General features: G+C 37.0%; 1 protein-coding gene across 2 annotated transcripts in view; it reads left to right on the top strand.

Annotated features, from left to right (window-relative positions):
• Nucleotides 1-23,540, top strand: part of DMD (dystrophin) — a 2,133,690-nt gene that overhangs the window by 1,797,769 nt on the left and 312,381 nt on the right. The gene's annotated exons all lie outside the window — the stretch shown is intronic.

The following is a 23,540-nucleotide window of genomic DNA, read 5'->3' as shown; positions in this document are numbered from 1 at the left end:
AAACAGTCAAAAGAACAATGGTGTTAAAAGTAGAAGACCTGTATCTATATCCATTCTCATGCACTTACAAGATGGGTGACCTGAAGAAGTTAATTGATCTCTCTGAGCCCCAATCTCCCTACGTGTAAAAAGGGAATTATTGTACCTATATTAGCTGCATCCTAGAATTGTGATGAGGAAAATGCCTTGTAAATTTTAAAGGGCTATATAAATTGAGTTGATGATGATGATGATGATGATGATAGGATATTTAGAAAATATACTTTGTTGTTGTTGTTCAGTTGTTTCAGTCATGTCTGACACTTTGTGACCCCATTTGGGGTTTTCTTGGCAAAGATACTGAAGTGGTTTACCATTTCTCCAGCTTATTTTACAGATGAGGAAACTGAGACAAATAGGATTAAGTGACTTGCCCAGGGTCACATGTCTAATAAGTGTCTGAGGCCACATTTGAACTCAGGAAGATGAGTCTTCTTGACTGCAGGCCCGGCACTCTACCCACTGTGCCATCTGGCTGCCCAAATATACTTTAATGTCATGCAATGTGTATATATTCACCTGTTATTGTTCAGCCATATCTGACTCTTCGTGACCCATGGACCATAGCACATCAGGCCCTTTTATCCTTCCCTATCTCTCAAAGTCTGTCCAAGTTCATGTTCTTTGTTTCCATGACACTATCTATCCAACTCATCCTCTGCCCATCCCCTTTTCCTTTGATCTTTGATTTTTCTCGACATCACAGTCTTTTCCAATGAGTCCCCTCTTCTCATTATGTGGCCAAAGTATTTAAGCTTCAGCTTCAGTATTTCAATAGCCTGAATTAATTTCTTTAAGCATCAACTGATTTGACCTCCTTACTGTCCCAAGGACTCTCAAAAGTCTTCTCCAGCACCACAATTTGAATGTCAATTCTACAGTGCTCAGTTTTTATACCTCTATATGGAATTGTATGATGTCCCTTCAAGTAATAAAATTTAGACAAGTTGGAGCTTGTGTGATAGCAAATGAGTGCTAACATTATCATATTTGATGTTAATATTTAGTAAATATATATATATATAGTTTTACATTTTTAAACTTCTTTTGCCTTGTTTATTCCATATATATTTAAACAAATAATTGACAGCTATCTGTCTACAGCTAAACAAACATGGAGACTCTCAGCTGAGCTTGAAATAGCTGGAAATTCAGTAAATATGTTTGAGATCCACTCCCTCACTTCCCAATTACTTGCATCATGCCTTCCCTTTTTTCTGTTCCTTTTCCAGGGTTGACTCATAGAAGAATAGATCATTTTTGCTTATTCTCAAGAAATAGCTTTAGCTAAGGAAACCAATACCCTTCAAAAGTGGGGTTAAAGTGAGGAAGTAGGATGCAATTATTTTGCTTTATTTTAAACAAATTATATTTTTCAAGGACAAATCTAATTCCATCATGAAGTCAGTCAACAATCATTTATTAAGCACTTACCATGTGCTAGGCACTTACTAAGTGCTGAGGATACAAGTACAGATAAAAAATCTTTAGGATTTTTACCAAATATTTAGGGGTTAAGGGGATACAGCATATACAAATAAGCACAATACAAGGTTGAATGTGTTGAAGAAAGGCAGAGATCAAAACCAAGTACTTTATGGATGTTTAAAGAGAGAGCTTGCCTTTGGGGGAGTGGGGTGGGGGTCAGGAATGGGAAGGGGAGACAGAGTGGGGAAGGATAAAGCAACACTTTGTCATTTAAGCTGGGACCTTGAAGGAAGAGAAAGATTTCACCTGATGGAGACAAAGAAGGAATGTGTTCCAGGCATGGTAGTGCATCAACTGTGTGAATGCAGAAGCGGGGGAGTACAGAATGAGATCAGGGAATAGCTAATTGTCTAATTTGAAGAGAAAGTAGAAAATAGAGCTTGCAATGACAAATATCACTTTTTCGTAAGGACAGTATAGGTTCTAATAGTTTTAAAAGCACCATACTGCTTGATGTAATTTGGAGATGATGAGCTGTCATGAAAAATTGCGCCTTTGGCCAAGAATGTGGACTTTGTTGGTTTTAGCTACTGAACTGACCTATTGTGTCTCATACTGTTTGGACTGTGAGAACCGCAGCTGTAACTCAGCTATCTCATTGCCTTCCAAACTGCCCCCCAAACCTCCACTATTATTCAGAGGAACACTTCAGGATGTTGGGTTGTTTTGTTTTTTTTTTTCTTTCAAGGACAAATGCAAAGTGTAGTTTCATAGCATCGAATTGCATGTGTGTACCTGAGAAGGGGAGAGGGAAGAAGGAACAAGATTGGAGCTGTACTGAGGTGTGAAAATATGACCAATCTTAATGCATTTAAACATACGGTGATTTTAATTAAAGCATTTTCCCATTGCTCCCTTTAATTATGAAGATGGTTTTCTTATCTCTGGTTGATTGCCTGAAATGCTAAGTGAACCTAGAGAATCTGCCAGCAGAGGGTGTATTTACCACTTCTAGACAAGTTCCACGGCATTGTGCCTCCAGGCTGCATTCTTTAAGTGTTTTTACATTCACCCAGCAATGTTACTGTTTACAGATACTTTACTGTCTTTCCCAGATTGAAGCAGGCACTGGTTTGCCAGCAACTTTTTTTTTGGTTGTTTTTTTTTTTTTTTTGAGGACCATACAACTAACAGATGTTTGTTGTTGGCTTCATATCTACATTCTTTGAAAGCTAGAGAATCAAATTGCTGACATTGAGACAACACTAATTCGCATATCCAGGGAGCCTCATTTGCTGTCCCTGAGATCCTGATTCCTGGTGTTCATGGGTTTAAAAAGCATTTCAATGACACAATATAAGAATGGGCTAGAGAGCTGCAGCACTGTGCTCCCACTAAACATAATCACATTTTATAAACATCTGCGTCATTACTGGTGTGATTCATCTCTAAGCTGTATACAGCTGTGTTTCCAGTTTCAATTAACAGTCCCTTAATTGCATATCCATCTCATGTTACTAATTTAGTTAATTTATTCATAATTAAGAGTATTCTGTTTTCTACCAAGGTTTGTCGAGCTCAGAACATTATAAAGAGAAATATTTTAAGGCAGCATCTCTGAGGGATTTTGTTTCTTATAATCACATCACAGTGAAATGTCATTCATGTGCCCAGAGGAAGATGAATTACTTAAAGTTTATTTTTTTTTTATTTGAGTAAAATAAGAAGCCTCTGGAAGCTTCAATGTGATGTGTTTTGAAACCAAACTTTAGTGCTATTATTCTTCTTCTTTCCCGAATGTTTTACCATCATCCTCTAAAAAAAGAGTTGTTTATAATTTGATTTGGTTTGTTATATTAGGTATCTCAGCAAAACCGAACATTGATAAAAACTGTCTGTGGCCTGTGTGGTAAAGGTGTCTCTCAAAATCTAAGCTATAAAATGTTTCCTTGGACATGTTAAGAAATAGGCAAAAAATAAGTCTCACAGAAAATGAAGGGCAGATGGTTGCTTGATAACATACGGTTAATTCAGTTAAGCTTGACCTAATCTTGAAAAATGGATATACACTTGTGACTAAACATTGGTGGCAAAGTAACTTTATAAATATCAATAGCAAATATATGTGTGAATCTGTATTTGGAGAGAGAGAGACAGATACAGGGAGGGAGGGAGGAAAGGAAAAAGGGAGAGAGAGACAGGGAGAGAGAGAGAAATTTTTCCTTTGCTTATTACCTGGAAACTGCAATTTATAACCTTGACCTGTGTTTGAATTGTATTTTTGTTGGTTTTTTAAAAGGTCTCCGAAACTGCCAGTGATAAGCAAATATCTACGTAACAACGATAAGAAATGTACCTTTTCTTATATAAAAAATACATAAAATACATAAAACAAGATCTTTCTCAAATACAACCTAAAAAGTCATCACTAGCTAACGATACTAAATATTTTAAAGCCACCTGTGGGCCATAAAACACATTAACCTAAAAAATAATATTATAAAGTGCTTATTTATATCACCTTTTAGAGAGAGAGAGAGAGGAATTGACAAATTCAGTTCTAAGTTAAATGCAAGAGCTAACAGTTTTGGCTTTCCAGGACCCTATTTTGCACTTTCAGCCACATTTCTTAATCTCTCCCCTGTTTAACTGTTGTTGCAAAAGTTTTGAATGTCAGGAGCAAGGTGACATTATTGAAATTTTAAACAGAGATATTTATTATTCTCCACCAGAGGCAATGTTGTGGGAGTAAAAAGAGAACTTGGTTTGGAGTCAAAAGATGAGGTTCTGCCATCTCGGTGACCTTGGGCAAGTCACTTCAACTTTCTCAGCCTTCAGTAAAATGAGGGTGGACAGACTAGAACTAAATGATTTCTTAAGATCCCTTTCAACCTTTAAATCTTGCAGAATTATAATAGGTAAATTACAAGGAAAAAATGAAGAAAACATTTGTTGTTGTTTTTCTGGTTCACATCTATATATCTTATCCTTTTCTCTTTTAATTCTTTCTCTTTATTTAATTTATTTCTCTTAAACTCTATTTCCTTTCCCCACTTACCTTATTTTTTTAATCTATAATAGACATTTTTTTTTTCTATGACCCAAACTTTATAAAAAAATCAGAAGCAAAAAGTTATATTATCAGCTTTTGGGGATAGTAAACTCACAACATAGCCTTTTAATCACTATCATAATATTTTGTCAAATATAGAAATAGATATAACTATATATGTATATATAGTTATAATATGAAAAGCCTGAAAAATACCTGAAAGCTTATATTATGCTTTACCTTTAGCATGTCCTAAACTTCAGTTCAATATAATTCCAGATTGCTTAGTGGAATGTTCAAAAGCTTAATGTATTCAGGCTCCAGGATTTTTTTTCCAAAATTTCCATTTTATCCAAGATTTCCTGATTGATCTCCCTACCTGAATCTGATTCCTCCTCATATGTTCTTATATTTCTTTGTCTGGCTCCATCTTTTTTTTTTTTCCTCTGACCCATTTTTGTCTTATGTCGAACATCTTTGCTTACATAGGAACAGATAGAGGCAGCTGCTGTTGGACGTACTAAGATTTGGTCTGAACCCTGTCTCGTGTACTAGGCAAGTCACTTAATGTCTCTGGGCCTCAGTTTCCTCATCTGTAAAATGTGACTAATAATATATGTAACAGCTACTATAATGTTGTTGTGAGGTTCAAATGAATTAATGTACGAAAAACGCTCTGCAAACGTTTAAGTCACTATATAAATGCTAGTTATTATTACCATTATCACCACACAGCTAGGTGGCACAGTGGATAAAGTGCCTGGCCTGGTCTCAGGAAGACTGGCATCTCTCTGAGTTCAAATCTGACCTCAGACATTTACTGGCTGTGTGACCCTGGGCAAATCACTATACTTTATTTACATGAGTTTCCTCATCTATAAAATGAGCTGGATAAGGAAATGGCAAACCATTCCAATATCTTTGCCAAGAAAACCCCAAATGGGGTAACAAAAAGTCGGACTCGACTAAAACGACTGAACAACAAATTATTACCATTATCCTATCCTATCCTCTAGCATTAGATCATAAGCTTTGGGAGGAGGGGCTATTTCTATTTTCATCCATCACAATCCTACATCTTGTAAGCAACTGTTATTCATTGCCCAATTGTGAGGCTAGATGACAATGATGTGGGATTTCCACCTATTAGGGAAGAGAAGCTTTGAAGTATAATGGTAAGAAAGCAGCCATCAGAGTTAAGAAAACCTAAGTTCAAATCCTACCCCTGACACATACTGGCTTGTGACTCTGGGCAATTTATTTACCCTTTCAGGGTTCTAGGCAACACTAAGACTTTTAAGTTGCAGAGAACATGCTAACATAGAGGGAGTTTCCTTATTTAGGACTTCCTATGACAATTCAGTCACAGGTTCAGTCTCTGTTAGGAAAGTATATAGTCAATCCAAATTCTTTCCTAAACAAATGAGGGCTCCAAAGATGTCAAGGGTCTTGGCCAAGATAACAGCTTGTTAGAAGCCAGACCAGAATGAGAATTTAGTTCTCCCAGGTCTTGTACTAATGCTCTTTTTCCTTCATTACTCAGCTCCTACATGAGAACTCGGTATCTGGCATGTTCAAAAGTCCTTGCTGTGCTTCTCTAAAACCATGATGCCTCCTTGCACTCTCTTTGGGCATTTGGAAATTGTGATTTGCAATCAGAATTACTTTTTCCCTTCATTTTTAGTATTGACTACATAGGTTTTTTTTTTTCAATTTTTTTTAAATTCAACAATAGCATCTAACATTGATAAATTCTAAGATTTGTTTGTATTTGTAAGCTACTGGAATCTACTTACAATGATTGATGGAGAATTCAATTTGATTCATGAATTTATTAAACATCTACTATATGCCAAAGCACTAAGCTAGGAGAAGTATAAGTTCAGAAAGTAGACTGCAATTTTTCTTACAATGTGGACATCCTATATGTAAATTAATGGGGAAGTAGAAATCATATTAAAATGCATATAATTGTGTGGTATTGTTCCCTTAGGAAAAAAGATGTCACCCTTCCTCTTCTCTCTATTTTAAGGGAGTATGATTATTTAAAATAAATTACTTGAAAGAGTCAGCTGAATTTAAACAAAGCACCTTTTGACCAGGTGTGGCCTTCTGGCCTTATTTTTTTCATCTCCTACTTTAATTTCAAAATTTGGCTTACTTTCTATTTTTATGGTTTTCAGAAGCCTTTCTTCACACACATCCCCAAAAAAGAAATCCCTTTTAAAAAAAGATATATATCAAAAAGATGGCTGTGCATTTCTTTTTATCTTTGAAGGGGGAAAAAAAAGCAGTTTCAAATGGGATCAAATAGGAGCTGAATTCCCTGATCTCTACCATTAATGAAATTTCACCACTGTGCAGTAGGAATAGTAATATTTGCCACCTACGCACCTTCTTCATGAGATTAACAGGTTTCAAGGATTAATGATTCAATATCATACAAAGCACCATGTTCCGAAATGTTAAGAATAACTGTAGAATTCAGAGACTATTCAGGCTCCTTGCAACATCGGTGAGTTGTATTTTGCTGTTTTTCTTTTTTACCTACATAGCATTAATGAGGGGGTGGGGAGGAGGAGAAGTGGAAACTCTAGCTGACTTCTGCAGACGGAACATCATTTAGTGTAACGGCTAAATAGTAGAAAAATTATGTATTGGGGGCAGTAGGGAACAAGAAGGGGGGGAGGGGGAAGGGCTCTGTCCTAAATTCTTAAGACCATCCATTATCAAGCATAAAAGGGGTGTGTGTGTGTGTGTGTGTGTGTGTGTGTGTGTGTGTGTGTGTGTAACCTAAAACCTGGACTTTATGTGCAATGAACACAGGTATCTAGGTCCTAATTTAAAGGAAAGACAAGGAGATTGTGTGCCCCAGACCTTTGTTAACACGTGGCCTGGAAAAATCCTGCTCTTTTGGAACATAATATCTGCTTCAGTTGTAATAAAAAGTTTGATTGGGAAGTAAAGGGGCATGCCTAGTGAGGTTTTGTTGTGTTTTTTTCTTTCTTTTTTCCCCTATTCTTTTCTAAAGCTGGCCTCCTGCAGGGATGATCCAATCACAGAACTCTCTTTGAAGTCCGTGGGAGCCTTGCATTTGGCTCAGCATCCTGCTCGTGGAGAAAGATATAAACCTTACTTGATAATCCTGTTTTGTCTTTTGGCCAGAGATGTTTTCTCTTGAGCGAGAGCAGAGTAGTCCATTTGGAAGAGCATTAGACCAGAGGTCAAGAAACTTGGATTCTAGCATTAGCTTCACCAGCAAGTGGCTCTGAATAATTTGTTTTATCCTGAGTAAACGTTTATGAGACTCCCACTGGGTGCCTGATTCTTTCTTCAGTGCTTTGATTGAAGAAGTTAACCCCTCAAAAAAGACAATAGATTTCCTCATTAAAGGAAAGTTCACTAGCTGCCCTCATTAAAGGCAGCTAGGTAGCACAGTGGATAGTGCTGGACTAGGATTCAGGAAGAACAGAACTTAAATACTGACTCAGACACACACTATCAGTGTAACTCTAGACAAGTCACCTACCTTAGTCTGCCTCAGTTTTCTTTTTTCTAAAAATGGAGAAAATAATATCACCTACCTCCCAGAGGGATTGGGAGGATAAAAATGAGGTATTTGCAAAGCACTTTGCAAACCTTAAAGTCTTCTATGAATGTTAACTATTATTAAGTTTGCATTGTAAGACAAACATGAATGCAGACTAAATGAAAGCCAATCATGCAACCCTAAAATAGTTTAGCATATTTGTTAAACCCTGTAGGAAATACCTCATACTAGCAAAGAGGCTAGTAACAGTATACAGGAATAACAAGAAAGAGTCTTAGAATTCAGGAACTCAGTGGCAGTGTATAACAGTACAGCACCTTGGAGTTGTGAAGTGATGTAACCATTTTGGATAGCAATAACCCAAAGGACCCAGCAATAGCACTTCTAGGGATGTATCCCAAAATACAAATGGGAAAAGGACCCACATGTACAAAAATATTAATAGCAGCTCTTTTTGTGGTGGCAAAGAATTGGAAATTGAGAGGATGCTCATCAATTAGGGAATGGCTGAACTAGTTGTGGTACATGAATGTAATTGAATACTATTGTGCTATAAGAAATGATGAACAGGCTGACTTCAGAAAAACCTGGAAAGACTTGTATGGTCTGATGCTGAGTTAAGTGAGCAGAACCAAGAGAACATTGTACATAATAACAGCTACATTGTGCGATGACTAGTATTGATAAACTTAACCCTTCCCATCAATACAAGCATCTAAGACATCTCCAAAGGCCTCATGATGAAAAATGCTATCCACATCCAAAGAAAGAACTACCGAGTTTGAATGCAGATCAAAGCATACTATTTGCTATTTTTTTTCTCTTCTGTTGAGTTTTGTTTCCTCTTTCTGGTGGTTCCTCCTGTTGGTTCTAATTCTTACATCACTAATGTGAAAATATATTTAATAGGAATGTATATGTATAGCCTATATCAGATTGTGCACCATCTTGGGAAGGGAGGGGGAGAAAAATTTTAAACTCAAAAGCTTATGGAAGTGATTGTTGATAAATCAAAAAACAACAACAACAACAACAACAACAACAACAACATCAACAGTATAGCACCTCTAAGTTGGGGGCAAGGGAGGAGAGAAGGAAAAACATAGACCTCCTTACGTTGGGAGTTTTGCTGAGCTCTTGTCCCCAGACACTGCTATCCCTCCTCCCTGTCCTATCATCATAGCCCGCATGGGATGAAGGTATTTGTAAAGGAGTCAGCCTGTAGAAGTTCCTCGCCACTACAAACTCCATTACTCAATCAGTAAATGTTTATTATGCACTTACTATATCTAAGGCACTGTGGCTAAGCACTGGAGATTCAAATATAAATAAAAACAAAGACTGCATGCCCTCAAGGAGTTTATAATATAATGGAGGAAAGACAATGCACAGGAGGAAGCTGAAAAAGAGAACTAGGGATAGTGGAGAATGTATCCAAGGGAGTCACTTAAACTGTCTGCCTCAGTTTCCTCATTTACAAAATGGGAATAATAATAGCACCTACCTCCCAGAGTTGTGAAGCTGAAGTGAGATATGTACAAAGTCCTTTGTAAACCTTCAAGCACCATATAAATGGTAGCTATTTTTCTGATATTCCAATTACTGTGACAGCACAAAGAATTCTAGGTCACTTGCTCCCATCCCCTGCATGTGTTTTAAAAGGTAGAAGAAGGACCAGACAGTAGGAATAGAATTGCCTCAACCTCTTGGGTAGTTCTGCTGTTCTAATGTCTGTTCAACAAAGATTGTGACCCTTTATTCAATTATGTACTGGATAAACATTTGCTGTGTAGATAACATGAGGGGAAAGGATACAATCTCAGAGCAAGTTATAATCTAGTTAAAAATTTAAGAATGCTTATATGAAAAAAACTTGAAAATAATTCTAAAGTAACTGGGTTTCCGTCTTGCTTCTGCTACTAATTAGCTGTACAACCTAATGCAAGAAACTCAACCTCTCTGTACTTCGTTTTCCTCTTTTATAAAATGAAGTGTTAGGACTAATAATATTTCTGAAGTCCCTCCCATGTCTAACATGTTGTTATTCTCTTCTTAATGATTCTAGTTAGGAAGCACTTAATAGATGAAATAAATCCTTTGGCGCAGCATGATGGTACATGTCTCTAATCCCTGCTTCTGGGGTGCTGAGGCTGGTGGATAGCTTGAGCTCTGAGTTCTAAGCTGTGGTAGGGTTAAAACTTGATCAGGAATCCCCATTAAATTAAGCACCACCATAGTGAGCTCCTGGGAGTGGGAGACCACTGACCTGCCTAAAGAGAGACAAAGTGGTCCAAATCAGAAACAGAGCAGGTCATAGCTTCCATGCAAATTAGCAGTCAGATGGGGCTAGAGAGTAGTCACAACATTTTTCAGCCTGAATAAAATAGGCAGGCCTAGTCTTAAGAAAAGAAAAAAAAACATTGCTAGGTTTTTAGTATGCTACTGTGGAATAATTATAAGAAAATCCTTTCTTGTAAGAATAAGACACAACATATTTTATGTGACCTAATTCTGGTTGTTTCTTTGTTCTGCATCTCCTTTGTATCTGTATTCATGGATAATATATGAATTTTTACTTCTCTCAGATAAGTAAAAAGATAGTTGGTCCCTAGTTCAACTTTTCATTTCACTGATGAATGAATCGAAGGTTATTAAGTGACTTGCATGAGGTTCTACAGTAGTGAGTGGCAGAGCTAGTATTTAAAATCAGGTCTTCTTATTCTAAATCCAGAGCCTTTTTCCTATATCATGCTACATAATATCATTCAAATCTACTTTATAGTGACTTTATATTAATTTTGTAATTTTACATTATATTTTGTAGCATATCTTCCCTATTAGAATTCAATGTGGGTAAGGGCAATGTCTATGTCTTAATTATCTTTAAGTCACATTGCAGTTGCTTTAGAATCATTATTTATGGATAACCACAGAAGTTGTTCATTATGTATCTATGAAGAGTAGTATGCTGAGACATTAAGAATTTCTTGATAAAAAGGAGAATTATTTTCACCAAAACTTATAATAATGATACTCAGAAAATGTTCAAATGGATCTGTAATCTCATCAATATAGATACATCATCTAATAACTAATTTCACCACCCACCTATGCCTGCCCATCTTGTTTGACTCTTGTCCATGCTCTCCCATAAGTTCTCCACTTGAGTCCGCTCAACTTACTGACGGCCTTTCTTGCTTTGTCATGACAACATGAGGTTACCAGAGGAGCAGTGTGCTGTCTATGGTTTACCCTTTGCTTTTGCAGCTAATTCATCTTTTTCATTAATGCGTTTCTTTGATGACATCTTTACCCTGGTTCTCCTTAATAATAACTTGTCGGTTACATAATGTAATCTTTAATGGTGTAATTATATCCCTCCATTGCTCTTCCATTGATGTTCAGATTCAATTCTTTAGAGATTAAAATGTTCCTTTGTTTCAAGGAGAATCCTGAGGTCATTAAAAGAACTTCCCAGTTTCCCAAATAAAATCCAACCAGTATCCTTCTCCTATTCAATTCTACCAATTTATTATCCATTTTCAGTATCTGACATTTTATATGTATATATATATATATACATTAGATATAGAGGTAGATGACAGAGTGAGAGAGAGAAAGAGAGAGAGATAAAAAGACAGCATAGTCTAGTAGATTGAGAGCTGATCTCAATACCAAAAAGTTCTGTGTTTAATTTCTGCCCCTTTAATCTCTTGGGCATTCAGGCAAGATTGTAAGGTGCAGAGAAGGTGCCAACTGGCATTGACAGAGGAAATTCCTCCTCAGTAGCTCCCTATACCAAAGCATTCACAGGTCTAGTTATATGCTAGATCTCGTCCATGACACAAAGACCTACTCCATTGCCTCATCATGAAATGGATGGGATCTCACAGGATATGACAGTGGAGCATGGTCTCTGTCAGGGTCTACTGCTTGAGTACAATTCCATTAATAGACTATCTCTGCTTTCCAAAACTCACCCTCACTAAATATAAAGAGGCTAATCAATACTAATAGCCACTTGGTGATAAATTCTTTGGCCTTGGCAACTCATGGGGAAAAAAAAATACAAAATGGCCCTCCATCCTATGAAGTTCGCTTTTGCTTCTGTAGATAACTACAGTCACAGAAAAGGGAGCAGAGGTGCTAAGAATCAAACAGTTTTTAGATTATCTATTAATATTAACTGAGCTAGTAATCTTCCAAATATGAGGTTCTTGTTCAGGGCTCAGTGAGAGGACATCCTACTGGAAGAAATGATTTATATTAAATTTTGACATTCTCACTATAAACAAAATGAGAAGATGGAAGCTAAATAGAAGAGTAGCTCACAGGCTCTGCCTGGAAAGGCAAATAAAGAAGTTGATAGCTATTTTATTATAATTCCAAAGACAATAACAAACAATTTCATGGGACATTTGGTCATCTTATTTTGCAGTGCTAGTGATCAGCCCTTGCAAAAAGACCACCATGAAAATAATTTCAGCTTAAACACTAGCAATTATTGCAAAGAAGGAAGTAAAAAAGTCTATGAAGAGCTTAATAAGACTCTTGATATTTGGTAAAACAATTTTACAAGTATATCCTCTGCCGTTTCAATTTATAACATAATCTCATTGAGAGTACAGACTATGTCTTTCTTTCTATCTCCCCATTATCTCCCAACCCCCCTCCCCAACCAGTATCTATTTTTGCACAGTAAGCACTCAATAAATACTGACTTAATGAATGAAAAAGTATTCACTATGTGCTTACTAGGTGCAAAACAGTGACTTATGGAATAGATGTTTTGAAATCTCTAAAAGAGAACTATGATATAAATCATATATAATGGCTCATAAATATAGATTGAAAAATTAGATTCTAGGGTGATCAAGTACCTTGGGAGTAATTTTTTACTAGATCAAGGGTTATTAATCTCCTTTGTGTCCATGGAACCCTTAGGCAATCTGGGAACACCTATGGATCCTTTCTTGGAATATTATTTTAAATGAATAAAATAAATATATAGAATCACAAAGGAAACCAATTATCTTTAAATGGTTATCAAAATATTTTTTAAAAAACAGGTTAATAACTTCTGTAGATTATCATGAACCATTACTCTTATAGCTAATGACCTGCATTTCAATTATATGGCTACATGAATAAGCCTCTCTGTACACAAGAAACAACCATTTCGATTTGTGGTCCATTTGAAAAAAAAAAAACAACACTAAAGGCTTAGAGCATGCTTTTGCAAAGACATATGTATGTATTAGGAGATTCACCAACTACAAGTCTCCATAATAAGGAAAAATTGTAAGAGATCTCCCTCTACATTCATCATTAGTCACTCTGAGTGCAAGGATACAGTTTTTAAAAATGCTTAAAAAATTACAGCCTTTTCCCTAGTTGTTAGTTCTCAGGCATTCACTGCAGAAGGCAGCTTTTTACTCATCACCTACACTTACTCAACACTTACCCCATTACTCTTTAATACTGCTTGGAACAAAATAAAAATTCCTGGAATTCAGGCAAACTGAAATAACTCTGGAGAAGACCATCAAGGTTCCTGGCTCCAAACATTGCTGGATTTTATGTGCCTGCGCTGGATTGCTGATGTACTTCCTCATAAAGGACTCAATCGATTGGCAGAATATTAGGTGGACAACATATTTGCTCAGCTTCTATTATGACTTATTTAGAGGCAACCACCCGATGTGGTATAATTTAAGAGGCACAGGGGAGACCTTGATGTCCAAAGTCTCCCTTACTTTTCTGCCCCTTGCCTGAAATTCTCCATTTCATCTTAATTCTAACCTTTATTCTTTGTGACTTTGATGAATCTATTGTTTCGTTGAGGTGGAAGCTCATTTCACTGATGCAAAGAAAAAAAATACCTATAATCACTTCCTGTTTCTGGATATTTCATAATTTTTATCCCTGTGGATCATAGAATGGTGCAATGTGTGCTAGACTTGAAAGAAGAAGGAACTTCAGATGAAATCATACCTCTAATCATTTACTCCTTTGTTTGTTTTTTACCTTAACCTTCCTGAGCCTCAGTTTTCCTATCTCAAAAATAGGAAGGGGGGGGGAGTCTGTGAACTTGGAATGGAAAACAATTATGTCTTTATTTTCACTAACCTCTAAGTGAAATTTAGCATTTCCTTCAATTGTGCTTTTAAAAAAATCCACTACTCTGAGGAGGGGTCCATAAGCTTCACCAGAAGGTCAAAAGGGTCCTTGACACCCACAAAAATTAAGACCCCCTATTTTAGAGCATTGCCTGGGAAGCCGAGAGATTATGAGCCATGTGGCTAATATATGTTAGAAGTGAGACTTGAAACTATATTTCACTAATTTTGAGGCCACCTTTGTATCTACTAAATCATACTGCCTCTCTCATCTAAAAAAATGGACATCTTAATACCTGGAGTACCTACCTCGCAAGACTGCTGGAAGGCTCAAGTGAAAGAATGTATATAAACTGCTTATCGTTGTTAGTCCGTGCTTTTTTCCATAAAGGATCTAGCCAAGTCACTGGTCATCTTCCTTTTATATCATAGGTGTACCAGTAGAGCCCTTGGGCTCTGTCTCATGCTTACCAATTGGCATCCCAACTCTCTTTCCAGTAATTTTTGTGTTCAGTAAACTCAATACTTCCTACCCTTGAGACTTCATATTTCTTTTTCACTACCCCTCACATTCAAGCTGTCATTGATGACATGTTGCAAATTCCATGCATGTATAGGGATTTTTATATTATCCTTCGTCATCTTAATGGCATTTCCTGATTTGTCACCATCTAGCATCACCTGAAGAATATTAGTATTAAAGAGATATCTTTTTGAGACAGAGTGCAGTTTGAGATTGTTGAAAGCACTGAGCAGTTTCCCAAATATCCTCTTCCTTTATGATTCTAGGTCCACCTGTTTTCCCTTCCGCAAAGCCTGTCCAAAATATATATTGAAGGATCGATTTGAAGGGCTTTACATTCAGCTATCTGTTATAGTCTAGGCAAAATTCATTTTAAATCCACTCAGTTTTCCCAAGGTGGTTTATCTAAATAATCTTTTTTTTAAGTGATATTAATTTCTCTGAGGAGGGTTTGTAGTAGTCTGGGTAACCTTATAGTTGCCACAATGTCATCTGTTAAAGAGAATATTTAGGAAACGCATCAAAACAAGATCTTTCTTTTGTTTGGACATTGGCAAACACCTTCCTTGAGCCATGTTATCTTTCTCATTTCTAACTTCATCCCTATTAAAATTCAAATACCACTGGGAGGATTAATACCTTAATCCATTATTAACTAATACATTATTATCAGATCACTTTCCAACCTTGATAGTTAAGCGCTACAAGCCCTCTACAAATGGAAGATAGAGTATGTATTGAGGTGGAGTAGCAGTTTCAGGAACTAGCATGATGAAAGGAGAAATAGGAAGACACAAAGAATAAATTCTGGGTACTTCAAAGTTCTGTTGAACCCTTATCCTTAATCTTGCCTCCCATGTTTACAGGGACAACATTCTTTGTTAATATTTAAGAAATATGTGGTCACATTTGCTCATCTATTGAAAAAAATTCAAGGGAAGTACAGCACATTGTCAGAAATGGTTGCTTTGTTCTCCATTTTGTTTCTGTTTTTCATTGTTATTAGGAGAGTTCAATAGGAAAGAGAAGTATATATCAAGAAATGTGGTATAAAAAAGCAATTAAACTTTTTTTTACTTAATTTTTTTTCAATTATTAGAAGTTAATATTCTCAAGCCCTTCCCATTGAAAAATAAAAACAAAATCCTGGTGACATAGATTCATGGTAAAGCAAAATAAATGGCCATGTCTCAACAATATATACCTCATTCCACAATGTGAATCCATCACCTCTGTCAAAAGGTGAATCGCAAACTTCAGTATACATCATGGTTGTTAACTGTGGTAACCATTTCTTAAGTCTTGATTTTTTAAATAGAATTAAGAAAAATGCTTGAAAAAGAACAGCTCCGTCAGGCAGTCCCTTCACATAAAGTCCTCTTGGCCTTCAAATCATAGCTATAGAACTAGAAGGGACCTCAAATGCCAGCTACTCCAACCTCTCATTTTACAAATGAGGTAATGAAAGTCCAGGGAAGTAAAATAACTTGCCCAAAGACACCCAGGTCGTAAATACTGGGGCTATGACTCCCTAGGAAAGGTTGACTTCCCATTTACCTGGAGTATTTTACTCCCTGTTTCTTGACACAAAATATTTTCAGTAAGGGGAGCCTACATGGAGATAAATGGAGAGCCATATTAATTTCCAAAGACTCTTGGATCCAGACACACTCAGAGACTTTCAAATTATTATAGGCAGAAAAAGGTTGAGAGAAAAAGAAGAAAGGAATAAGAGGCATGGAATAGTGTTGGGCCTTTTCTTTTGCCAGTGTGCAAAAGCTTTCAATGCTAAGTTAAACAGGTTTGGTTATTAGGATTCAGTGTTCTCTCACAGGAGAATAACTTACATCAGAATCCAGTTAGCACTGCTAACCTTGGAAATATTCCATCTGAGAGTTTGGCCACAGTCTCAGTAGGTCTGAATTCTGAATTAGCACTCCTACAGAGTGTTCCTCTGGTTATCATTAGGGAATTTTTATTGTTAAGAAAATGGCACCATACTGCTATTATAACACTGTACACCTTGTACCTAAATTTAATTACCCTGAGTCAAATTTCTTATCATTGGCTCATTGAAAACCTTTGAATACCATATATTTCCGTGGCACTGAATGTAGCTTTGATGATAGGAAGGCCCTAATTTCTTTGTAGAGATGACTGTCTGAGTGTATGTGTGCATATGTGTATTTGTGTATATGTGTGTCCTGTCACTTTTCAACAAGGATTGTATAAATCCCATTAAAATATCAGCCTCTTAAGTAGTTACAGAAATCCCAGTTCCTTATATTTTCATTTACAATATTTGGATGCATTTAGGAGAACTTCCAGCATTTTAATTATATCTGTATCAGATAAGCAGAATAAATGTAAAAGGGGTTTTGAAGAGATTTAATTTTAGATAGCAATGTAATTAACGGCATTTGGAAAAACTAGTGGAACTTTAATTAAATGTCTCTACATTAATTTAGTCATTTAATTGAAAATGTATTGGGATAGTCTTCACAATTTATCACCCTTACTCTTTGAGGGAAAAGTATTTTAAATAACAAAGCATCACAGAAACTTCATTTTTATGATTTAGCTAGATGTTCACCACTTGGCACTTTGCTTAATGTTTTTCCTACAATACCAAGGGGTGGGTTTTTTTTACATTAATTTGGGTTGTCACTTTTATTGAAAGAGCTATAAATCTAAGGGAGGGGGGAGACATTTCAAAACATAGAGAAAATTTATTCTTTTCCATCTTTTCAGATTGTTAAGTGAATAGTCATCAAAATCCTGTCACTTTTCTTTTTCATTAAAACTGTGATATTTCTGGTTTTACCAAGATATTATTTCCTATTTTTTAATAAGGTTATTATAGGAGATGACCATTTCGGCAGAGCATTTCACAAAGTCTTCATGATATCCTTGTAGGTAAAAGGGAGATAGTTGTGCTAAATAATAGTATGATTAGATAGCTACCTACTTAGTTGCCCAGTCACACCCAAAGACATTGATTAATGGGTCATTGTCAACTACTTAGGAGGGTTCTATTCATATTCCAAGGGATCTGTCATGTTGAATATTTTTATGAATGGCTTGAATGAAGACATAGAAGTCACATTTGCAGATGACAAAAAGCTGAGATAGTCAATGTGCTTAATGAAAAACTGAAGATCTCAAGAGTATCAAATAATAAGAAGAAACTCACATGGAGAAATACAATAGGGTTAAATGTGAAGTCCTGGATTCTAGTTTAGGGATTTTTTTAAAGTGAAAGTATAGGAAAGAGAAATATGACTCAGTTTATGTAAGCAACTGGAGAGAAAGAGGGTGTTTCGCAGCAAATTCATTATGAAACATCAGTGTAATATGGTCATACTGATAATAATGAAGTGTCAAAACCAAGGGAAATTATGCTCTACTCTCCAAACCATAGTTACAGTATCTTCATTTCCCGTTGCCATATTTTAAAGGCATGGCTATGGAGTAACAGTGGCAAATTAGAGTGCATTTTGGGGAGATAGTGAAGGTCTGGAAAAATGTCACATGAATTAAAGGAACTACATGTGTTTATGCTAGAAAAAGAAAAAAAATATAGATAAAAGAGCAAAACCTTGGAGAGAACGTGTTGGCTGTCTTCAAATATTTGAAGAGTTATCTCATGGAAGTCATTAGTTTTGTCTACGTAGTCTTAGAGGGTAGAAGTGGGACCACTAGTTAGAAGTAGCATGGAGACAAATATTTGGCCCCATATAACAATTAGAGCTGCTCATGAATAGAAAAGTTATCAATGTAGTCACATTCCATGTGAGCGCCTCTGCACTGGGAATGTTCAAGGAGTGAATAGAGGATGATCATCTATTAGGGATGTCTTACAGATGCTTGCTCTGGGTGGGAAGTTGGATTACATGGCCTGTAAGATCTCTGATGATTTTAATATTATTTGATTAATATGCATATAACATGGGCAGGTATACATGCACTTGATTAAGAAACAGGGAGTAAAATACTCCAGGTAAATGGGAAGTCAACCTTTCCTAGAGAGTCATAGCCCCAGTATTTATGACCTGGGTGTCTTTGGCCAAGTTATTTTACTTCCCTGGACTTTCATTACCTCATTTGTAAAATGAGAGGTTGGAGTAGTTGGCATTTGAGGTCCCTTCCAGTTCTACAGCTACGATTTGAAGGCCAAGAGGACTTTATGTGAAGGGACTGCCTGACGGAGCGGTTCTTTTTCAAGCATTTTTCTTAATTCTATTTAAAAAGTCAAGTGCACTTAAAGGATTAATAATTAACTTAAAGGTATATCAGATAATAAAACAATTTTTTTCTCATTGCTATGATAAGCTACTTCATGGAAATGAGAATTCTGTCTTTGCTCTATTTATAAATTATATAGTATCTTACTTTCCTTGACACTTCAGAATTATTGGGAGCTTCATATTTTTATGGGAACTATTACTATTGGCACTCAAAAGATAATTCAGACAAAACTAAAATGAAAGAAAGGAATCCTTCATTTATCTCTGCATTTGAATCATGATTGATAAAGAGGAATAGATGATAATAAAGAGGTTGAGATGCCAGAGTGCTTGGTCTACAACTCAGGACAACCTTGAGAAGGTGCAAAGTTATGACAGCCCAAGTGAAAATTTTACTGAGATCTATGAAATGGAAGTTTTACATCTGGCTAGATTCCCTTCCCCTCAGGGCTATATCAAGTACAAAGATCCCAGTTATATAATGAATTTGAATACTACACAGCTCCATGTCAAAACAGAGTTACGACAACAATAGTAATAATAGCTATGATAATAATAAAATAATAACAAATCAAAGTTCAGTCAATCATATATGTTGTGAAGAGGGAAGAGGAAAAATAAGGTCAGCCAGTATGTTATACAGTAGAGACTTTTTGTCCTGACAGTACTATGGTAGCTATGAAGGCCTAGAAAGAACCTCAAAATGTTGAATAATTGGGCTCTGGAGATACCACTGATTATGTTAGTACCCTGGCCTTGTGATATAACTGTTCCTATGATTGTAGGAAATAGATGTGACAGCTTAGAGTTGCAGGCTGGCCCTATTTTAAACCAAGATGATCAGCTTGGCACGGAATACAACAAAGCAAGTGGCCCTCCTTCATGTTCTGACATGACAAGATTTTTTTTTTAACAAATTGGAAATACGAACAACTAATCTTCTGGAGATGTTTCAGTACAGATAACACTGACCACCAAAGCAGGCAAGACATGAGTGTGCATGAAATGTACTGAAGATATTAATGTTTTCAATATGCATTAGTAATACACTGTTACAAAATCGGAAGCAGATCTCACTAGCTATAGGCAAAAGACATAGAAATACTACTTTCTTTCAGCTGTATCATGAATTCCAAGTTATACCACAACACATTTGAGAACAATGCAAACTTCCTTTCTAAACTCAGATTAAATGATATAAGTGTTAGAAAGCTAGAGTTAGAATTATGGTTAGGATTCAGATTAAAGAACATCCTCAGTTAGAGGGCTGGAAATGGATGATGGCCCAACAAAGAGAACTGAGAAAGAGAAGAAAAACAAGTAGGATGAAAGTCAGGTGAAAGAAGTGTCCTGAAAACCCAAGGAGGAAGTAATATTCATTCAGGAGGAGGAATTAGGTAACAGGGACAAATGCTGCAGAGAGGTCAAGGAGGATGAAGATTAAGCAATTAAGAGAAAGCTGCTGTCCTGTGAAAGAGAAGATTGAATTGATTGATAAGGTAAAGGATAACCAGAATTCAAGGGATTGATAAGTAGAGGAGAAAAAGAAGTAGAAGAAATTAATACAAATTGTCTTTTTTGGAATTCAGTTATGAAAGAAAAATCAAATGAGTGAGGAAATGGTAATGGACAAGTGAAGTTTTGGTTTGGGTCTGTTTTGTTTGACTTTTTTTTTTAAGGATGTAAATACTGTATACATGTTTGTAGGCATCAAGGATAGAATCAATAGAGAGGGAGAGATTGAACACTGGTGGGGAATGGGGAGGATTGTTAAAGGGGTACTCTCCTGAAGGAGAGCTGAGGGAATGGAGTCAAGAGCATAAATAAAGATATTGACTTTGATAAGGAGAAATGCCACCTTTTGTCAGAGGCTGGATTAAAAGAGGAAAGATGTCAGAGGGGTTTGAGGTATGGAACAGAGGAGAAAAGAAAGCATGTGAAAAGGCCTCTTTTCTTTGGAAAGTAGGAAATAAGGTCCTCTATTGAAAGGGAAGTGGAAAGGATAATATAAGAAGCTTGAATAGAAAAGAGAATGTTTGGAACAGCAATTGTGGGGAGTGTAATAGTCAATTAAGGAAGAAGAAAATAATTTACTTGCAGTAGTGATGGCTCGGTTGAAATTACATAACAAGTTTGTAGTGGATCCATTCAGCACAGTCATGAGGCTTTCTTAGTGGCATTATACAGCACACATTAAGAACAAAGAAGGCTAGTAGGGATAACTCTGGGTTGAGTTTGACAAGGCATGAATGGTAATAGAACAAGTGGGGAGGGATTGGAGAATAGAAGACAATAGAAGACAGTTGAGTTCTTTGATTACAGGGTCAACTTGTCAAAGGGTGGAAAGTTAGGCCAGAGCTGGGGCGATGGACTGAGATAGAAGAGAGAGGTAAAGTGACTGGAGGTTCCAGTGAGGACAAATAATAAGTTTAGAAGGAGTGAGATAAAGAGAGATTTGGGTGGATATAAGACTATAGTGGTCAGATAAAGGAATTTCACAATCTTCCCTTATATAGAGAGAGAACTTATGGGTGATGGTTAGAAAAGGAGCATGACCATCACTTTGTGTGTCAAAAGGAGATGTAGATCATGAAAATGAAGGTAGTAAGTGAACTGGGAAACCAAGGTGTTTTCAGGGACATCAACATATGTATGACATCATATTCTTAAATCTAAGGGCAAGAGTGGAAGCAGAGAGGAAGACTGTGAGCTAGTTGCTGAACTTCTTGAGAAAGGGTAGAGTCACCTAGTGACCTGAAGATAACTGCAGCCAGGATTTGAATAGGGTAATATATAATGCTAAAGAACAAGAGGAGAAGTTGCTGAGTAATGTCAGCAGTAGTAGAGTCTGAAGAAGTCTGAGGGGATGGTCAGGGTCCATTAAGAAAAGATACATCCAATACTGGAGAGGGTAGCCAGGGATACAGTTTTCTAGTAGGAATTAGGTTTATGTGAGTTAAAGATGGGAGGAGTGTGAGAGGAAAACATCTAAGATAAAATGAGTTGTGTTAATAGTGGTTCCATAAGGCAGAATACAAAAGGAGACTAAGAACAATGAGAAGGACTCTGGATGGGGGACAGGAGGGGAATTAAAGCTGATTAAGATGAAAGAAGGGGGTTTTCACTTAGGCAATCAGGGAAGGATTCTGTATAACAATAATAAGGAGAGGAAGAGATGGGAGCCGGGAAGCCACAGGATAAAGGGCTTTCACCTATGAAGGTGCTTGAAAACAGACAGCTAAATGAGTTTTCTCTCAAGTGCCAAAGATGAAGGAAAATCAGGTTGGACATATGGTTCTGGGAGTACCTGGTGATCCTATCTACAGGGACCTTCCTCAAATTCCCAGTCAGCAACCCAATGCAGTAGGGGATAATGCATACTGAGAAGATCCCCAACACAAGGAGCCAAAGCTTTGACCTAGTGTCAGGTTCTAATGGCAAGAGGTGTCTAAGGCACTGCCCCTAGATGATAAATGGAATCCTAATGCGGTCAGGTAGAAGGTCTGAGGCCCTGGTTCTAGCTGAGTAGTAAAAGAGAACTGTACCATTGTTGCTGTGAATCAGGGTACAGTAGTAGAGACTAAGGAAGTTTGGCATTTGGGGATGATGCTAAAGGCCAGGGAGGCCTACAAACACAGTCCCTGAGCAGGAGTAGGGCTAGGCCAGTCACTTAGACTGGTTTCTGATGTTTGTCCTTCATTCTCAAAGAGGACCGTGACATTAGGTAGGTGATGCCATGACTTGCAATTGAATTGGATTTAAGTGAGGGAGAGCTATGCAAAATCACCAGCCTCAATTTCTCCTCCAAAGCCATCTGGGTCCAGTGGCCAGATATGGATCAGGACAAACAGAGATGGGTGGTTCAGAGACAGACACTGTCCTCTTATCATTCAGAACAGCTTTTCTGAGCAGTGGGCACTTCCACTCCCCTCTGGTGGCTTATTTCCTCAATTGTCAAATGGGGATTATGTACTCCAGACCCCACTCCGGACCCCCCAGGTAGAACATCTAACTGTAGGCAAAAGCAATCATTCAATCATCCAGGGAGGTTGGCTATCCCCTATGCCTGGAATGTTCTCCCCCTGGTTTCTCTAGCTTCCTTCAAGATTCAGCTGAAATGGTACCTTCTGACACAGTCTGGCATTAATATGGTGAACCCCAGGGAAATGGAGACCACCAGGTTACCTGAGAAGGGGTAAATTGGCCCAGGTTAGAAATGGAGCAGGTCAAAGATCCCATGTAAAGCTGAATGGATTGGATTGGGCCATGAATAGCTCCTGTACTTTCAGCCTGGGTGAGATAGAGAGACCCAGGAAAGAAAAGAAAGCGAGAGAAAGAAAATGTATAAAACAACAATGATGATGATGATGATGAATATAAAGTCTTTGAGAACAGGGACTGTGTTTTTGTCTTTCTTTGTAAGCCCAGCACTTGAAACAGTGCCTGGCACATAGTGATATGTGTCACATAGTGGCACATTAATAAATGCTTACAGACTGACCTATATTTAGAGATAAGACAAATCCAAGGTACACTGTATTGGAGAATTCAGAGTAATATTAAGGGATGTATGTGTATGTGT

Source organism: Vombatus ursinus, unplaced genomic scaffold (assembly GCF_900497805.2).
Source record: "Vombatus ursinus unplaced genomic scaffold, bare-nosed wombat genome assembly UNPS02004827.1, whole genome shotgun sequence".
Classification (NCBI taxonomy): Eukaryota; Metazoa; Chordata; class Mammalia; order Diprotodontia; family Vombatidae; genus Vombatus; species Vombatus ursinus.
The sequence above is the reverse complement of the archived record's forward strand: the minus strand, read 5'-3'. Positions and strand labels throughout refer to the sequence as shown.